This window comes from Mya arenaria, chromosome 3, assembly GCF_026914265.1.
Source record: "Mya arenaria isolate MELC-2E11 chromosome 3, ASM2691426v1".
Classification (NCBI taxonomy): domain Eukaryota; kingdom Metazoa; phylum Mollusca; class Bivalvia; order Myida; family Myidae; genus Mya; species Mya arenaria.
Window position 1 is genome coordinate 11,239,707 of NC_069124.1, and position 21,486 is coordinate 11,261,192.

Sequence of the window (21,486 nt, forward strand, 5' to 3'; positions counted from 1 at the left end):
AATCGCACCCCAGCAATGGAATAAATGGGCCCGCATTCTATTTCCTTAGAGGTCTATGCATATTGAGTGTCATTTAGTTTTACTTGAAACAAGTAAGAATATTAAAACAAGCATTGGGACGAAAATATCGGAGCCACCACAGGAACACTGTCAGTTTTTCTTTACCATATATCGTCAGTAGAATGCAACGTTGGCCTTGAATCTTTGACAATAAAAAAATGGGTTATAAATTCTAATCCAACCTAATACAGCCGTATCGAGTGTATTAATGAAAATTAATGCCTCCTAAAGATTTTCGGTCGATTGAAAATAGTGGATAATTTCCAATATGTCAATCTCACTTGGAAATTTAGATTCTTAGAGGTCAATGCCGCAAACTATTCTAGTTTAGTGTGTATTTATGTGAGTGCGAACCATGCTGAGCAACGAAGCCATATGACCAAGCTCTTTACTCGCGGTTTCACGACAACTCCGCGGCTTCGTCAAGAGAAAACAGGAGATTGCCACATGAGTAACTGCAATACTTTACTATTATTTTCCTTTTAATGGTGTGTATGTAACGTAGTGGCAAGAACATATGGCAACACGTAAACTAGAACTAAACTAGAAATGCTGACACAATACATCAAATTAACATATTCAGACACTAAATGTTTAATGTAAAAAAATGAGGTCGGTCATGAATTGTATTAGCTTGTTGCTAAAATAAAGAACCAGGACATCCTCTTAACACTACCCATCAAAACCTAGATAATGCGTACAAATATAGTTGATATAGTCTGAGATATTTAAGGGTTACACTAATAGGACCCGAACCCTTACCTTCTGCATACTACCCATTTCTAACTAAAAAGTTGGGTTTGGGTAACATTTGATATTTTTGAGTTGATTAAGGTAAGGTCTTCTAAACGCTACCAATTAAGAACAATTCAGTAAGTGTGGAACAAAACACCTTCAGAGACAATGTGAGAAAACAGCTTTTACTCATCATAGCAAATCTCTTAACTCTTATTTATTTCATAATATCAGTACAAAATGCAACTTACTGGATGCAGTATACGCACAAATAACGGTCAGATGCTTTTGTGGCTGTTTATTGTTCATTTTTTCAGGATTCAATATTGAACAGCCATATCGAGCACCATGAGCCTTTGTTTCCACATTTACAATGTAAACTTATTCCTTTGAATGAAAAAAAAATGAGAGTCTTTAACTATGTCACACAGCGGAATCACAGTATATTATAAAAAGAAAAATATATTATACACGTTATGCAGTAAATTCAATACTATATGTGTTTTTGAATTTTTCAATTGTCGTATACATGTTAACAATTACATGTGTAAGGTTTAAGAAGTACTAAAAATTTAGATGTCCCGTTCAAATTGACTTCCAGGAAATGATTAACTAGTCCAATCGACCGACAGCCATCAAAAAATTGCCCATTCGATTTTACTTAATCAAAACAAAGAATACGATTTAAAATTAGTTCTTCGACAGCTTAAAACAAACAGTAGAACGAGTAAAGATCCGTTGTGCTAATAATGTGTTTTGCAATTGACTTTACGACAAGATTTGATTGACAGGTCAGCCAATCAGAATACAGCGCTGATAAGCCGTGTTGTTATCCGCCATTTTGTCCGTCAAACTGACCAGAGTCCGTCATAATTATACATGCATTGGCATTTCCTCGCCTTTTTAAGTATTATGGTAAAAAGTTGTTGTTATGACACTTGTAATTCGGATACAAGTTAGCCTGACCGATGTGTAACTCATTCCGTTTTCGAAACCAGCGAGTCATTTAGAAAAATGCAATCGCTGGATCAGACTCTGTTGAAGACATCAACAACAATAGAACTTGGAAATTTTGAAAGATCGTTCAAAGGCGAAACATCTTTACGTCTGTACAAAAGTATGTCTCTGAACAAAACTACTTATTTGCTTATAATAAGGGGGGGGGGGTGAATCTGATTGAAATTTATTTTAAACTGAAGTTGTCCGTCCGTGACCTAAATTAGTGTTACTTTTTTAAACTTTAAACATCTTACATTTATGCTTTCGCTTGTGTTGTCAAATCGGCATTAATGACCATTTAATATCAGGTTCAACATGGACACGAATGATTTAATTCAAGGTAGAGATATTTTAGTTGATACCGTTAAATATGCTTATAAACTGCTTTGCTTTCAAAGTAAATCAGGATATATTGTACAATTAAATTTTTGTCCGAAACAGCGCATGCTTCCGAATCTCATCTACTCGTATGGTTACTATGTAAATAATGGATATTGTAGCTGTCATTTCGACACAATTTCATAGATTTCTTATTTTCATATCAGCACTTTTTTCGACGGGAAACCCAATCAAGAAAACCCTGACCCTCAAGCAGCTACTGTACTGTATTTGACTAGCTTACACCGGGACCGGCTTAATAACTGAGCCACCCCCAAAAGACAAGAACAGAACGGTCTGAATCGTTAAGGTTTTTTTTGATGTATAAATAAATTTACCCCACTGTACATTTAAATCAATTATTGAGTTCACTTGATTTTGCCAATCATGTGCTGTAAAGACTTACTGTACAGTAGACTCTTATTATGAATAATGAACAAGTTAAACATGTACATGATTTCAATGTTATTCTTATATTGGTGCAGATTACGTAAATCCATAATCTTTAAATAAATGATATTTCATCCCATTCTTCAAGTTGCGCTGTCACATATTTCTGTTTTGCGATCAATCTGTGAAAGTGCAGCTTTAACACTGAAAAATAAATTTTGCTTATGCTATATATTTTAAAATATATTTGCCATTGCAATAACGAGTTGTACACAGGTCTAGACTATATCATATATAAACACCAAAGAAATATCAAAGTAATGTTTGCAACACCATAATGTATTTAATAAATCAGATATTAAATATGCTGGTGTTATACTCCAGAACTAAAGCTAACATCATAGATATACGTCCTTCCAAGAATCCAACAACACAACATGCTGAGCAACTTCAAGGACTCTCTGCAACAGACCACACTTTCCTGAAATAAATAAAAGATGCCACTATTAAATTAAATCAGTTACATGTCTTGTTGAATATTTTAATTCTGGCTGTAAATGCTACTGCATTTGATGTTTGCTTTATACATGTATATAATAGTGAAATATTGACAAGAAAATAGCTAACTGTATGTTTTGTGGTTGTTGTTTTTTTCTGGACAAATAGTCCATAACTTTTGTACAGCAAAGTAAAACAAAATGTTATAAAAAGCTTTAAAACAGGTCCTACAGATATTTTGTAAAACTTACCATCACTGGTTTTCTCTTGCGGTTGACATTGCCTGGATCACCAGCCTTAACAGGTTAATGGAGGAGGGTAGCATGTGTGGGTTAGAAACAGCTGCCCGGTCAGCTTAGCTGGTTAGAGCGCCGTGCTAGTGTTCTGGTGGTCGTGAGTTTAAGTCCCACACCGGGGGCACTTTCCTCCCAGGTCTACTTTAAGCCAGTTACAAATTCCTTTGCCTACTGTTTTTGTCGCAGTGAAATGTCATATTTATGATACTTTGGCCAAAAACCGTCAGGAATATCGGTAAGCGAAACGACGCGAGTCGCCATTGCTTCCATGTTTATTTGACGTACATAGACATAGTTCGCTCCCTTGATATCAGGGAGCGTGGCTTAGTAGCCGCTGTCGTAAGGTCAATTAACCCGTCTTATGGTTCCATAGTTTTTTAAAATTTGTTTTTTAAACATTTCTCAACTAACTTCGAGATTCCGTGTTATACAAACCTTAAACTTAAGGCAACTGTCCTGTTGCTTTATTTTGTGAAAAGTCTTTAAATGTATTGACCACACGTTTTCAAAACAACTCATTTCAGAAAAAGAAACTAAACAAGGGATGTAAACGCCTAGCTTTAGAAATCGTTTTGCACAGTAATCAAAATTTGTTTTCTTGTTTTTATTTAAAAAATATTCACCATGAAAACACGTTTGAGACTGATTTGTATTGTTAACATGTGGTTAATGGTCCTTATTCTGACATGTAAAATTTTATCGTCATACGCCCAGTGAGTAAACTGGCCGTACCGTATCAGTAATGTAATCCTAAGATTTATCTGGTATGCTTTTCTCAATTCGGCGTCTTGTGTTTTTGGTTTCCATGCGTTTTCTTAGGTTCGTATACGTCTGACATGTCAATCGTAATTGGTAGTAATTAATTACTATAATAACATATTTTATGTAAATAAATACATCAATTGTCTTTGAAATATGCTGTAATCATCCATTACATTCGATAAATTCTTGATTAAATTTAGATAAAACCTAGTTTAATTGCCCTGGATTACCACGAATTTTTCGTTTTCATACCAATCTCCTGTGAGAGATATGTTGCAATCATGTATAAGATTTTGATAAAATTTTGATCAGTTCAAAATGTAATATCAGGTCAAATGTGAAAATCAATGGAGGTCCGAATTCATCTTTTATAAAACAATAAGGAAGTGAACCACCAAAGAGCATCCCTTTGAAGGTAAGAAGAAAGCACGTCGGTAATTGACCGTTCAAAATATCACAAAAACGTGGTCAGAATCTGTGTAAGTATCCATTAGACAGTGCTTTATGCAATAACTTTAGCTCTAGCCATTGTTATTGTTATTTATGTAAGGATGTTTCATGCATTATGTTTTTTTTTATTTCAATCTCCGTTACTTCCGCAAATGTCCTAGTACCTTAAAGGGCATGTATATTTATAGCAGTAGCGAATCTAGTTCACTGTAAAGTCAGTTCGATGGAAACCCAAAATCAAAGTAAAAGTTTTTTAAACAGAATGCATTAATATTTAAAACGTCACATGCTTAGGACAATGAAAACGTTGACGATACACATGTTAGAATAAGCACAGAAATGTAAAAAAACTTACCATAATTAGCACAGCAAAAATGTACTTAGCATACTTGTTAGCATACCCTCGGTGGACATGGGAATATTACATGGGCTTGTTTAAGGGATAGGTTTAGTAGCCCTTAATTTGATTTTATAAGCAGAAAAAAGTATTTCCCAAACTAAACACTCGAACGGATGATTAAAACATAGATGGTAAGGATAAAGGTAGCGATACAACCCTACCATTGTTTGGGATGCTCGAGGGTGAATGAGTTCCTACAGGTATTGGTAGGTAATATAATATATTTCCAATACTTATGTGAAAAACTACAGAAATACTAAAGTGTTACATTTTTCATGTATGGTTATATATTTCAAATTGTTTGTTATCTACGTTCATTAGAATTCTTACAAGTTTTAATGTATATGTTTGTGCATGTTATATTCACCCCAAGTCTCTAAGTTCAATTCAATATATTTGTTTTTAAATTAAACACACTTAATTAGATATTCGGCGTCTAGCAGACAACTTTCCGATAAGACCAGTCTAGAACCATAAGTTCATTTATTTCTGCTGGTGCAAGGAAAGGAGCTTGTTCGTGCAAACGCGTAAAATGGAGCATGCTTAATGACCAGCTTATGAAACATGTAATAAATTGTAATCATTTACTGCTTTTAACAGTTGAAGTTTATTCTGGAATTATTTTATCTAAGAAGACCCTCGAAATCAAAATTATATAACCGGAGTCTGTATGGGACAGTCTGTCTGACTGTATGCCTGCTTGACCGCCGACTGTCTGAATGTATGTCTGAATTTAAATTTTAGACGAACTTCATTCACTGGTGCGGACTGTTACTAGTTTACGTCTTAATTGTTCTGGTTATTGTTTTCGTGGTAATCTTATACCAAGCAAACCTCTTGTTTGCCACCCCCTTTAACAATTAATTAAGGAAAGTGAATCTTAGTAACAATAACGAGGGTAAATCATGCGCTTGGTATTTTTGTTCTCACCCACTTGGTGTACGAAGCAAAGACAATACTAATAAGAGCAACATTATGCCGTTAGTCCAGGTAAAGGCACAACTAGTCATTGTGTTACGATGTTTGTTGCCAATTATATCATACGAATAGTAAAATGATAAGCTATGGATAAGGAAATGAACTTACAATTACTTTTATTAAATGTCAAAAGAATCTACGAAGACTTAGCTAAGTGTATGAGTCTTTAAACAGATTTGTTCCTAAACACTTGAATAACGAGGAGTCAGAGATTTCTTTTTGCTGACAATCCATTACCGTTGAATTCCTAAAATAATCAGAGCTTTCTAAAATTGGACGTCAAGTCTGTTTATATAAGAACAGTGATGAAAAGAAATCTAGTCGATGAGGTAATCAATTTCCTATGAAGAGAAATTCAAGCAAATGATTGGCGAAAATGGTTAGCGAACGAGCAGATACTTTGCGTTTTAAATCACAATCTATTTTTGGTTTGGCTATGTTGTTCTATCGGTCAAAGACAAAGTGACTAATGGCTTATATATGCACTGACACGAATAATTTACAAATACACTTTCGAATAAGGGTGTAATTGTTGTCCTGGTCATTTATATCCGAGCATAAATAAATACATTTAATGTAAAAACAAGCATCACTTCAAGATATATAGCCAAAAGGAAATCCTTAGACGAACAAGCACTTGAAGAATAGAAAGAAATTCGTTATGACAGGGCAAGATATTTGGAGTCATTAAATTGCGGATCTCTTGATATAGCGCTGATTTGATAGGATCTATATTCAAAAGAAACAGTTTGAGAAGAGAATATGCATGCTCATAAAAAACTGCGAAACGCAATAACTCAGCACCCAGCAAATCAGTTACGATTTCAATATATGGTTTCGGTAACATTATAGTGAAATACCACAGGATCTGCACTATATAGGGTTGGCCAGTACGTTATATAATACGACCTGCATTTAAAGGAGTTAGCCTTAACATTCGTTTCATTTGTATTACTTTTGAAAACATAGGGGACGATATCGTGTATTGTTGTTGTATGTTCTCAAATATAGTTTTACCTCTTCGGACGTTTAATCTCCTTGGACTGTGAGAATACCGAACGTCAAAGCACACCTTTCCGAAAAGAAATATCCATGCTGTTATTTTCTGTACCATATGAAAAAGCTAGATTTTCTCATTAAAATGGCGAATAAATAATTATTTTAATGGATTATCTTTATTTTAGTGAAATAATGAATCTAGTGTATACTCTATGAAACATTATTTTTAAACCTTAACGAGTGTGAAATATGTTTGTTGATTGTCGACACCAGCTAGATTAATTCACCTTCATCATTGTTAACGTTGTCTGCAACCATCGTCGGATCCACGGTATTTAATTCCGTTTTAATTCATACATACCGTGGGGAAAATTACTGACAAAATCTCGTATATGGTGACGGCCGGGAACGTAATCTCCTTCGTTGATATATGTAAAATCACTCATGTTTACCACGTTACTATGACTAAGCAAAACAGATTGCAGCTTTAGCACCATTTTCTCACAAATTGTGAACACTGTCTGTCAATTTTACATGAGAAAATCGTATCAAGATAGTTTCGTACTTTTGCTATCATCATTGGTTTACAGTCACCATCTATAACGTCCATGCGACACAGACATGGATACATCTCTAGAATCATCTCTGAATCCATCAACCCAAGAAAGCGGTCCTACAAAAAGTGTTTAAATCACAACACATTTTAATGGGTGCCTAGTGTGCCGGTTTTCAGGAAAAACAGTTGTCCCCCTTTTTCTAAAAGGTAACTGATAGTTTTAAGGTAACGAATCGTGTTTTAATAAACCAAAGGACACGATAAATTACTCCGCCTTGCAAGATAACCTTCCTCCATGCAAGGCACAAACCTTGTTTTCTATATAAATATGTCAATTTCTTACTACCGACATAATAAACTATACCTGAACCTTCGTATACTCGGTATACAAAACTGAAACAAATGAGCATGAGAGTAACATGTCGACATTGAATAGGTTTCAGGGTATTAAAGAAACTAGGATAAGTCCTAAAAAGCAAAACTCATCATTTTCTGGTTGTGTTTGTAACTGAATATCCCATTATAATAATGACTGATCAATGGATTAGTGCACAACTAAGCGTTTGGTCAGTAACAAGAAACTGCGCAGAAAAAGCAACTGCCTAGGACTCCTTTATCAGATTTGTTCAAAGAGAGAATACTATATACTTGTATTGAAAACCGATGTGCCAGTGATTAATTTCTTCTGACATAACATGACTGTAAAATATCGAAGAAAAGCCGATTCATTCGAAGTTTGAGGCATAGTCTGTTTATGCATGCAAAGAGGTAAACAGGAAATCCATTCGATGAAGAAATCGACATCTTACCAAATTTAAAGCAACAATTTTCGAAGGCGATTTTGTAACAAATACTTTTCCGTTCTTGTTTAAGGTGTAAAAATGACTGTCATGTTATTATATCGGTATATACCATCAGTGCCAAAAAGGTTTTTTTCCAGTTGCTTTATAAATATGCATAATGTGATGTCGTGGTCTTGGTCATTTATCACTGACCTTAATCGTGATCTCGAAATGAAAGCATTCTACTCCCTGGACTAACACATAGTACTGAATGTTATGTAAACAAATCAAGGCAAACAAATAAATAAGACCAAAAAGACGTTCATAGGAAACCTCGACTTCTCATGGCCATCATCAAATTAAACAGCTTAAGAAAATTGTTCGGTTCTAAACACTGACGACGGCAGCGTATCATCCATTGTTAGAACCAAGGATGTTTTTTAACATTTAACCGCGCATTACCATATTCTTTTACTTCAGCCACATGTATAATCTCGCGAATTTGCGATTTTATTACGCACTTGGTATTTACCAACTTGTCATTTAACGAGATACGTTAAGTCGTTTGGACGAGTTATTAAGTCGTTTTTACTAGCTACATGTGCTAAGGCGTTAAAACGAGATACTTAACAAAATAAAAACATAACACGCATGTCATCTCTATGCAAGCTATCATTTTGTCTCAGATTTAACTATTCCCCGTCAACAGAATGCACTTGTTTCCTCTAGCGTTATGACGTCAGGGAAATTTCAAATTTCAGACGGCATATTATTTACGGTAATACAACAGTTTATTTTGTTTAGATAAACGTTCGATAAAATAATAAAACAATAATTGACTGTTACTAGGGTAACAGTCAAAACTGTTGAGGTGTCGGGGATAACTTTCTGTCTGTTGCAGTTCTGGCTGTTGCCAAAAATGAGCGTACCGTTAGTATGTAAAGCTGCTGATATTTATCACCAAATTAACGGAAATGTCTTTTCATGGCTGTTCGTTATTTAGTGTTTGTTGTTTTCAGATCCCACAGACATACCTAACAGAATGAGCAATTGTCACGGCATCTAAATCTTAAATAAATGTGTTCTGCTGTAAATCGGTTATTAATCTTGTTTTCTCTTTCCTCAAAATACGAACACATTGTATGTAATAATGAGAAGAAGCCGGAAGCAATTGTATAAGTTAAATGCAATATATAGGAATCGAACAAAATTGGCAAATATTTCTTACCAAGCTTTCTGAACGTTGGAATCAATAACGTGAGCACATTTAGTTTAAAGCGATGCCATACCAGAAATATTAATGTCCAGTTGTGATTGTAGCTCAAGACATAAGCAACAATTTCATGTCGACAAAAGGCGATAACAGAAATGGCCCAGCATGCATTAGTACTTGCAGCAACACTCACGTCTAATAAAGCGGCTGTTTGATTGCCACTTACTATTCTATTAACAGTTATCACAAGCCGGTTATGGATTAAATCGACGCACGTTCAATTTTCTTGTAAATCTAAGCATAATTAGTGAAAGTAGTTTGCTTTGAAACAAGTAAAAGTATAAAAAGAAGTAAGTTTAGTACCATAACTTTTTTAAAAAGTTGCAGAATAAAATTAATGAAAACTACTGCTGGTATGACTGCAGGTCAAAAACGGTCTTTGTTCTACAATTTGGACCCAAATTGTTTAAAATTATATCTTCTAGCCGCCGATAAGTTCAAGTAAAGATCATAGTATGTTATGAAGTCAGATGAAGAGCAGTTGTACAAATGTCCAATATTTGTCTTGTCAAATAAATACTTTTTGATTAATAGCGTGAATAATGAATGAGAAATTGAGATTGCTTTAAAGAAAGCGACTGAGTATTCCGACGCTTAGCAAGTAAGCATCAACCGTTTTATTCGATCTCGCGAAAATGATCAAATATATTTCTAATAAAAATAAATTAACTTTTTCCATATTGTTAATAAAATGGAACTAAAGTTCGGAACATTAGCTTCCAACGAACAGGTACGATTAAAAGCTTTCGTAAAAGCAGGGTAGAAGTAGGAATCACACAAATAACAGTCGGATGAACAGTATTTTGTTAACAATCATAAACATTTGATGTTTATTTATTAATAAATAATTAAAATTCTCTGAAGGGGTTGCATTATTGATACAATACATGGTAATTTCAGTGCATTTTGCCGCAGAGGTTTGGCAGGTAAAATCATTCTTATAATAAGCATACATTATAAAGATTGTCAAACTAGTTCTCGTCGTGAAATTTCATTCGAAAATAGTAGTAGTAGATTTTGAGTTCATTCAAGATAACAAAAAACATTTCCGGCGGAAAATAATCTTTTACCAGTACTCAGCCGACTACAATTAGATACACATCTCGATGTCAGCATCGAAGACGTTTAAATTATGAATCAATGTTTTAGTTTTAGTTTTGTTTTAATGCAATAGGCACTACCGGGTCATGCCAATAGCAACGGAATTAACACTCGCAATGTTCAGAGGCTTAACAAACAAACAGCGTCTCAAACTATGAAAACGGATACGTATAATTAACTTTATACATTAAATGATGGACGTGTATCCTTACGTTATGTGCAAATTATCAATTTAAAGCAATGCATTGTGTTGAAACTAAAATATAAGGGGGCAACATATTCGATATGCATGTATTTTGGTCAGTGATAGAGAAGGAATCCAAATATTATTGTTAAAGTGAAAGTCATAAACAACATATACTGTCCTAATTCATTCGCATATTGTATTCATATTAAATTCTCTCTTTTTAATATTGCTTTTTATATTGAAATATATTTTTAGATATATGGATTTGTGCTATTGAATGATTATCTAAAAAAAAAATTGAATAATATTATGATACGACGCAAAGCAATTTTCTGTTTATATTGTTTTCTTTCTTCAAACGTGGATTTTGTTTCTAAGCACTTTTAGATGTTATTGTCGCCTGAGCTAATTTGCCATTTGTTCATTGTCAATTACGAGTGTTGAGTGTTATCGGTAATCGGCTGGTTTGAATTAATAGCTAGCTTAACCGATCAAACGTTCACAGGAATGCGTAACACTTCCGCTGCGTTTAAAGTACCCAAACGCAGTACCATACGACGCTAATATTCTAATATTTCGTCAATATCCACCTGTGTAAACATATGTAATACAGTTTTGAGAAACTGCAACATACCATTAAAGTTTGTGTAGAAGATTTAAAAGGCTTATGAATAAATAGGCAAAGGGATTTCAGAGAAAGTCTCATTCAAAGCGATACAACCTGGTTTCGTGATTGGGGTGTACACATGCACTTTGTGCACGTAAGGATCCGTCCTCCATAACTGAATGATGAGCTAGAAAATTGTTTACTCTTAACATTACAATACAATCTGATTTAGTGACAATTTGACATTGATTGTAAAGGCCTACCTTATAAAGGCAAACTTGGTAGGGGGTCACGGAGAATGCCACAAACACACTCGTTAGAATAACGGCGATTATTGCACTGACAATGCATATCAGCAAGGTTTGTTTTTCAATTCCTTAGCAAATATACTAAAGAAGCATATACTTTAATTGATTTAACTGACCAGGCTGGTTTGGATGATGGTAATAAATGCTTTTCTTGAACACCGGACAGGCATTTACAGCCGTGATGGGAAATTCCGTATGGCACCTCAATGCCAGAGTGTCACGCACATCATCGTCCCACACATAATTTATTACAACTTACTTGTTTATAAAACAGCAGCAACACATTATCATTTCAAGCAAGCGCAATATTATATATTACACAAGATTCTTAATTTATAAGTATAATCGTCACCAACTCAACCTTAAGAGTATTTGACGTCACCATTAATATACATTTAATTCGCATTATAATGTCATTAAACAACGTCACACAGAATTTTTGAAATGTTAAAAAAATCAGTTTTCTTTGTTAGTTTTACGCGAATGCATCATATAACTAATAACTGACCCTCGGGCACGCTGGGTAGCGGGTAACTCAGTTAGCCTGATAACCACCTTATGCGCGAGCTTCGGGTCTGATGTTTCTATCCGGCTCGGAAACATATTATAGGAATTATAAAAATTGAGCACCAAGGTGTATTACAAAATAAATACAGATCAATTAAATTGCATGTAAGAGCCCTCTTTTAAAGTTTCAACTCAAGCCTGTTCAGTATTCTAATATTAAACTTGAACACCGAGATGTATTTATTATTAAAAACAGATAATTGAACTTATATGTTAGAGCCCTCTTTAAAAGTTACATCCTCTAGTTCGTTTAGTATTTTGAAACACTCCCCCTTGAGGACTACTGATTGTTGCTATGATTGTGGGCTAACCCATTTGTGTCAAATGCGATAGTTTTAAAATGCAATAACATATAACATCACTAACAGACATCTCTTTTTCTTCTGACAATTTTTCTTATGATAAGGTCACATTTGTGACACATCAAGCAGGATAACGACTTTTATAAGCAATATGTTAGACATAATAACATATGGTTAATTTATTCATATATATATAAGAGAACCATTATTAATGTTTCATCTAAAGCAAACATGCTTTGGAAATAGAGGAGGGAGTAAGCATTTAGAACATTATAAATGAATAAAAGCACAATAATATTTAACATATAGAATACATCATATGAATATTTATATGAACAAAAATATATAGAAACAAGCTCAGTAGCCGAAAGTTTAAACATAAAACCCGTTTTATGGCACAGGGTAAACGCCAAAGACATAGAACACAAAAACAAACAATTACAACACAGAAACTTGGAGGAACAGCACAAATCTCCACAAACAACACAGTATATTTATACTATATAAACAACTAGGTGTGTTAATCAAAGGTACCGCCTTTGAACGGTCAGTAAAAGGAAAATATACTGGGGGGGGGGGGTTAAACTACAGTTTAAACTCGTTATGTCGACTTTGTCGGGACCTAGGGGGAAAAGTCGACATAACGAACATTCGACACATCCGAATTTCAAAAAAATATCACCAATCCCAACACATTGGAGTTTTATTTATGTCGGACATCCGACTTCTGCAATTGAACGGTATTGTTACCGTCATGTAAACAGGTAACGCATTATTGGAAATAAAGTGAAAAAAGAAAGATTTATTTATGTCAAATTGTTTTTAAATCACTTTATGGATTACACAAAACCGATATAAAACCACAATTACATACACTTGTACAATGTAATAAAACGCTTTAACACATATGACAACAACTTAAAATAGCACATTCGTTATGTCTGTTTGTTTTCTACATGCAGTATAGTGAAATTTCTCAATTTTCCGATGATGTCATAGGAGTCCTTGTGTTTCAATGAATAGCTTGAGTAATAGATGTCCCTTTAATCAAAAACATAAACAAACAACTTTAATTATTAACACTTACCAATTCAACTCCAATTATGACAGTTTGTTATTTTGACACGCATGGTAATTTAGCGACATGCCGCAAACCGTCTTGAATATTTTGGAACCTATAACTCGATCTTCAGTTCGGCATAAGAAACAAGGGAAATGTGTGAAAGTCGAACACAGGGACTGAAATATGAGGTAGACATAGCGAAAAAATCAAGATAGAAAAATCGACTCAAGCAGATTTGTTTTCTATAGAATAAGAAAGAATAAATTCGGGACCGGAGAAAAAAGTCGACACAACCGGAAAGTCGAGATATCCGACGTCGACATAGCGAGTTTGAACTGTAGTTTGTGACCACAACATGACTCTAATGTTACTTAAGACGAACAAAGTTGTCTGTTGTTTAATTTACAGATCACAAATAATTGAAGGGATATATAGTCACTCCCTGTGTATGTAAATGTAATATTGTTTTTAAACTATTATATAAGGAGCATTTTGCCTATTACATGTCTCTTTTCATTTTCAAAACCTTAATTGTCCAAATTTTAATTATAGAACATACACTTAGCATAACACTGTCTATCTGTAAAATAAAACAGTTAAGGAAATTGTTGAATTTTAGGCAAATGTACATTTTTTACTTAAGATACTCCTGTAAGATGGCCATGCAAAATAACTGAGATTCTCCAATGTTATGTCAAATACCGACCTTCAAGAGGCCCTTGCGTTGTGTGTTTTTTTTTTGTTAATTAAAGTTATCAGTGAGATACTGCTAGTCAAGAACCAAGTACTTTGGAAAGATGCTCGTTAGCACAAACAAAGCACAAACACTTGATGGCCATTCTTGAACTTTTACATTCACGTTTGTCACAATACCGAAAACTTGTTAACAGTTTGTGGGCTTTTTGAATTTCCAGCATATATCATTAACTAGTAATAAACTCAATTCTTTTCGGAAATATGGGAATTTGTTTGGCGAGCTCTGTACCAAAAAATGAAATTGAATCATTATTTGCATTGAAAACAATTTTCTGCAAACATACATAATACAGCACGAGGCCTCTCTGACACGTGTGCTATGGTGTAATGGTTAATTGGCTTGTATCGTCCAAGTTTATTCTGATGGTGTTAATACCAACACAAACGCACTATAGGTATATGTCTTCCGAATTAATTTGATATATGCAAGAATATACTATCAAGGAGTAATTGTTATGTTAAACTTGGAAAATTACTCAAAACTTATTTTGTCTCATGAATATATTGACTATACTTGTTTCGGTGTAGTAAGCAAGACCTTAGCTACCGAGATTGTGTTCTGTGCTAAGGTAAAGGTATATTGTTGTATTGAAAACGTGTAAGAAAACTCGAGCTTTAAATGATATAAAGCCATTATACGCATTTCAATACATACACACTTGTTTTAATTTGAATATATATTTTAAATGTTTTAATTATTTTTTTTAGCTGTATCTGTCGGTTTTAGCTGCTACACATTGGTGGCCATTTCACAAGAGCGGTACTACGCCATATGTCAGCCGTTCAAATCTCGACTCTGACAGACCTATGCGCATGCGCGTCGGCTGTTGATCGCCATATGGAGTTCCGTCCTGCTAGTCATGATCCCTATTTCCGCCTTCCATCGTGTCATTACAATACAGGTTAGTAACTAAAATTCTAACAGAAGTCACACATACAATTACGTTTTAATTATTTGCATTGGCATCGTTTGATGCTGAACGTCATAATAAAGTAACAATTGTGACGTGTATCCTTGTGAGGAAAAGTAATATATATATATATATATATATATATATATATATATATATATATATATCATTTTTTATTTTGTCAAGTATCATGAGAAGGCATTCATTAATATTTTCAAATACATGTACAAATTATTCCTATTCAATTCTCCTCATTATTGTCATTCTTATGTTTACGATACTTTTACTGCCCGACAGAATTCATATCTACTGATGACGTCAAAATAATATTCATTTAAAAACCACACTTTTATAAAAAACACAACACTATTACTTGTTTTATATCGTGAATGACGTTGCAATCATGAAACAACGTCATTCCACATATGTATTTATCACAAACGCATAATATTTCCCTATATAGTTATATATATTACTAACAAAGTCTAATGTCATTTGATAACCAGTGGGTAAACAGTTGATGTATAGTGTATAAACTTTGCTATTATACTTTCACTGGTTTCCTGAACGTCTCTGAAATTTCATTTGAACAAAATAGATAAATGCTTGAAATGTCGTATTTTCATTATGTATCAGAAGTCACGCCACTTCATTTTCTATCCTATACAAATTACGATCATGCGAATGTCCTTGAAAAGACATATAGTTTATTGATAAAATGTGTTACTTTTCAATTAAAAGTGTTTTAAAATTTATGCATGTATAGATTAAAGTATATTTTATTTTAAAGCACATAGTATGCATTTTCATACTTTCATTATTATACCGTTATTTGCTCATCCAGTGTATACATTTTCATATAAACTATATTATCTTTTGTACGCGAATGCTTTTGAGCTCTTCCAATATTGAATGGTTTGTCATTCGTTAAAACAATTCTTACACAAGCCTCCATCTGAAAATGTTTGTTTTTGTATCTGATTTATGTTGGAGTTGATGAAACAATGAATACATACTACACTGGTACTAAACAATACCCGATAGCTGTGGCATTTCCCCCATGGACATTTATTGTCTGGCCAACACCTAATTGACATCTGCTATTTTATAACAAACGGAGTACTAGTCTGTACTTCTATCCTGCCGAAACTAATCGTAGACTCCCATGATAAATTAAAAACTTCACTTACAGAGAAACAGCAAACTTATTCCAAACTACAGATTGACTTCCATCCAAGCTTGGCGAATGATTGAATAAATAATTGAGGTAAATACAGCTTTTTGCTTTAGAGCGTAATACGGGCAACTGTGTTTGTCGTGATGACGTATGCGATGTAATTATTCAGTATTATCTTTAATGTTGTATTACTTAATTGTTCTATCGTTATGGATACTACAATATCGGCGGCCGACAAATTAATATTAGACATATCGGTAGTTTAAGCAACTTTGTAAGTTTGGATTCCTCAAAACAAGCCGCCAATAAACCATAAAAGACATTTCGATAGTTTTAGAAAAATGAGTTTAAATATATGGGTGCACTGACTAAAACTACTAACACACGTTCTCAACTATACGCCATGGAACTCGATATTACACAGTATCACATTCTACTTAGAACATTTCCCCGTTGTGTAAACTCTTTAACTGTTTCACTACATTTTTTTTTTAATGTTTACAACATTCTGCTTATTCATCCGACATATAAAGGCTTGGAGCATTTGTTTAAAGTATATTTTTGATATTTTCTTGATCTGTTCTTAAATAACTGCAGGGACTCCTCAATTACAAAGAAGCCTGAATAAAGCTCGAAAATTGTCCGAGAGGTGTGACAGCTGTCTGTCAATGAAATGTGAGGGTGGCCACCGATCGACACAGAACCTGACTAATCGAAAACGAGTTATCAGGATACTTGTTGTTATCGTTCTGCAATATTTCGTCTGTTGAACGCCTTTGTACCCTCTCAATACATGGAATGCGTTCGATTTCCGATCGGTGTTAAGACACATATCGCCCACAACAAAGTCCCTAATCCTCCTTGTGGACTACACCTCACCGTTTATCCATCCAATCACGTACTGTCTCATATATAGAAACTTTCGGAACGGTTTTCGACAAAGTATTCGCTGTCGTTAAAGGGGCTGTCTCACGTATGATTAAATAGCGAAAAGAAAAAAAATTGTCGAAAACTGACATTAACTTGGCATCGATGTGTACAATGCATTGAAACTTACTAACTGAAGAACCACATAGTTTACAATTTATTTAAGTTGAGCAGTTTTTCGTATTTTTCCATTAAAAAGATTACTGGGTATTTCTACCAGGTAGAATTCATTCCTTATGCGTGATTGGCTAGTCGGTGGTATCACGTGATATTTACGAGGTAGGTGTATAGCTTCATTATGTCATCCGATTAAAATAAGCCTTTGTAGCTCAGTGAGTAAGACGATGGACTGCAATTTTGGCGACGCAGGTTCGAACCCGGTCTCCGACACAATTTTGTTTTACATTTTTTTTTTTAAATTATGATATCAAAGCGTAACACATTCTATTAGATAAATGTCCTGATATTCGTTACAGAAAAAACTCTTTTGGTGCCAATCTGTGATACAGTCCCTTTAAACCAACAGTTCGCGACTCAGTCGCTCAGGGTGTTCAGTGCAAGCGGACATCAAGGTCTTCTGGGCCGAAACAAAATCGGTTAAAATTTGCTATTCATTATAATACTTAGTCTTTTTCCTTTATGATTCATGCTTAAAGCTACCCTTTTCAGCAATTTACCAACTACAGGAAGTCTGGATATACTGTAAATACTGTGTTGTTCTAAATCTATAAAAATAATATAACATGGAATCGTTAACCAATATCATGCCCATAGTCTCTTATCCGTAGAATAAATTGTGTTTGTGTCCTTCTTAAAAACAATTAACCATCAAAACGTTACATTGAACTTGACCTAGATGCAATATACAAAAGCATTGTTCTATAAAGCTACATGCAGATTGAGAAGAGACTAGAAAGTTTCGCTTCTTGGAAGTAAACAAGGTTGATTTAATTATTCACCTAGCCTCTAGCTATATCACAAGGACTTGGCCCATATCCACACATTTCCTAAAACATTTTCATCATTGGCCTGACAATTCATCTTAAGAATATCAACAAAGTTTTGCACTCTTTGACCTTGAGGACTTCTATATGCGAGACATAATCCTTAGTCGAGTTTGAAATTAACTCATTATCCTGTTTATTTTACCAAGTTTCATTGGCATAGGTAAGATATTTGGTATCTAAAGAATTGACAATGTTTTTCAAACATTTGATCCAATACATTACTCATGATGGGGAATAATTCATGCATTTACCTAACCTGATGTCTATTATAGTTAAGATCCAAATATCTTTATGAAATGTGGCTGCAAAAAAACATGGTAAATGCTGCTGATTGAAGTGATAAAAAATAATCTTACTACCAACAATTTGTGCTCAGATGAGTTAAAGGGATGTTTGTTGCATCAATCTTTTCAAGATGTTGTTGATTAATAGCATGGCTGACTCACATATAGCTCTGCATCGGTATACTTGTATGATGTACTCGTTTTTAGCCAATAAAAGCATTTTGATTAATTATTTTTTATTTAATTCGCACACTGCTTTTAAATTTAAAATTTACACTTGCCGGTACGATACAGTATAAACACCATGCAACTTAACATTTTTGACGATAAAAACCAAGCAAATATAGCATAAAGGTATATAACGATGCTGTAATAAACGGAACGCAAAATGTTTGGAAGAGAAACTACAAATTGGTACTTAATAAGGAAGCGGGTTTATGTTATTTGATTTTATTGCGCTCCAACCAGATCTTTTTAAAAGAAGATGAAACAACAACTGTTGATGGCGTTTTAAAAGTACAGTTGTTATGAAAAATGAGATAACCGAATATTTATCTAAAATATCAATGGCATAAGAACTTGGAAATTTATTCATAGAAATGTGAAGAATAATAATAAAATGTTAACTATAGAACACACTTATCTGAAAAATATAGAAGACCTAGTTAAAAAAGGATAAAAGCTTTTGAATGTTGATAGGAAAATATTATTTAATGACCTAGAATAAAAAAAATGATGTCATTTAACAAGTGAAGAAGACAGTTATCTTTTTTTCTGTGCATATTTCACACTACATCTAAGTTGTGTCTGTACAACGTGAATGTTTTGAAAATGTCTTGGACAAAGGCCGACTTATTGGCGTAATAATTCGAAAGAAACGATCCAGCCTGCCGCCGTAAAGAGAAAATAACCAGATTTGATTTCTGAGGATTTAGCAATAATTTCTGTAACTTTATACAAATAGCTTTTCGTAGGTAACCGGTAAACAATAATTGTCGTAAATTATTGTTTAACGACACATTATTTGTACTTTCATAAGAATATGGAAGTGAATGCAAGTAATAAAAATCTAACTTATTCAATATTTATTTGGCAACGAATGAAAATAATCTTTCTAAATGAATCAGTATAGCTAGAATCTTGCAATTTTAACTCGAATTCTTGTGGCAACATATCAACCTCCTCCAGGGTATACAGAATAAGCCCCATTCGTCATCGCACGATAATGTACATTTAAATGTTGCTTATAATGCTTCATCGGAGTAGCTAGTTAAGCCATTTGTTAAGAATTATAGTTAGAGCCTAAACATCACAACATAAATAGTACTCATTAACAATACGGTATTCATTAGGCGCCCTTTGAATCAAAACGATGTTCGTCTTTTTATCTAGAGACCAGTTTGGAGTAGTTTTTGAGTATAGCAGATATGGTTATAAGACGTCGATGGAATATATATTCTGTATTACTATGTATTAAGTAAACTGAATATATGTTTTCAATGAAATGTTGATATAAACAAGTCATAAATACATTGTAGTACATTGTTGTGTACGACTTAAACACTTAATGTACAACCCGGGCGTTGAGATTCGCTCAATTAATAAACTTTAATTTAATCATCGGGATCTGACAGACAACACTTCCTTTTTTTAAAAGCAACGTTATTTATGATTGGTGTTAAGAAAACCATAAACGCAAATAATAAAACATAATGAATGACCCACTGTGCACTCATAAAACTCTTGTCGCAACAAAACTCCTTGTGACCATTTATGTCTATTCTGAAATCAAAAATGCATGTAGCCATTCAAAAAAAACAAACGTATACCTATTTATCTGGCATTACTTCAGTTTCAAAAGCCATGCTTCATGATTTACTATAATAATTGTATGTATTTATTAGAATTGAACGAGGGCAATTTAAAAATTGCGTAGACTATTAGTTTGGCGTTCATTTATTGTAAGATAACTAAAAACGCAGTTAAAATAACGCAACACTATGTATTGATTTAATATACGAATTTTAATAAATTTCCGATTAGTATTAGCACCGCTGCTGTAAGATAACATAAACACATGTACCTACCACGGCATACAGTAATTTTATCACAGAACGTCACCAAAGTCACACGACACAATGTGTATCAAATCTTTTCAAAATATACGCCGTTACAATAAATACCACGCCTGTGTCGTCGCAACCATTCGACAAAAAAACATCCCTTGTACCACAATTGGTTTAATTTAGCAAAAATAGCTCTTGTTGCATACTTCAGTTTGTCCTTGGTATCGAATCAGCGTCCGCGAAACACACCTTCAACAGTAGAAAACACCTCAAAGAAAATTGGAGCTAATTCTGGGCTATAAGGTACATACTCCACTCTCCCTAGTCCTAAAATGTCCAGCTCGAGGGTAGTAGATTCTGTACGGCGGACTGGGGCGTTGTGCTGATGAAGCAGAAGATCTCTGATGTCCGTTCCTGGACGTTTCTTCGATCTTGCGTGGAGCAAATCACGCCATATAACCTGAAAAGTGAAATACGGAACAAGAAATAAATAAAGCATATATTTCGAAATCACAAATTTAATTTCATTATTTTACTTGAAATGAAGATATTTTTTTAATTTGGAATTGATTTAATTAAGTCACGTTTAAATGATAACTGATGTGAAATACAAGAATTGTCGTGACGTTATCCCGCCGTTTCGAAACATAGAGATCTCTAAGACCTA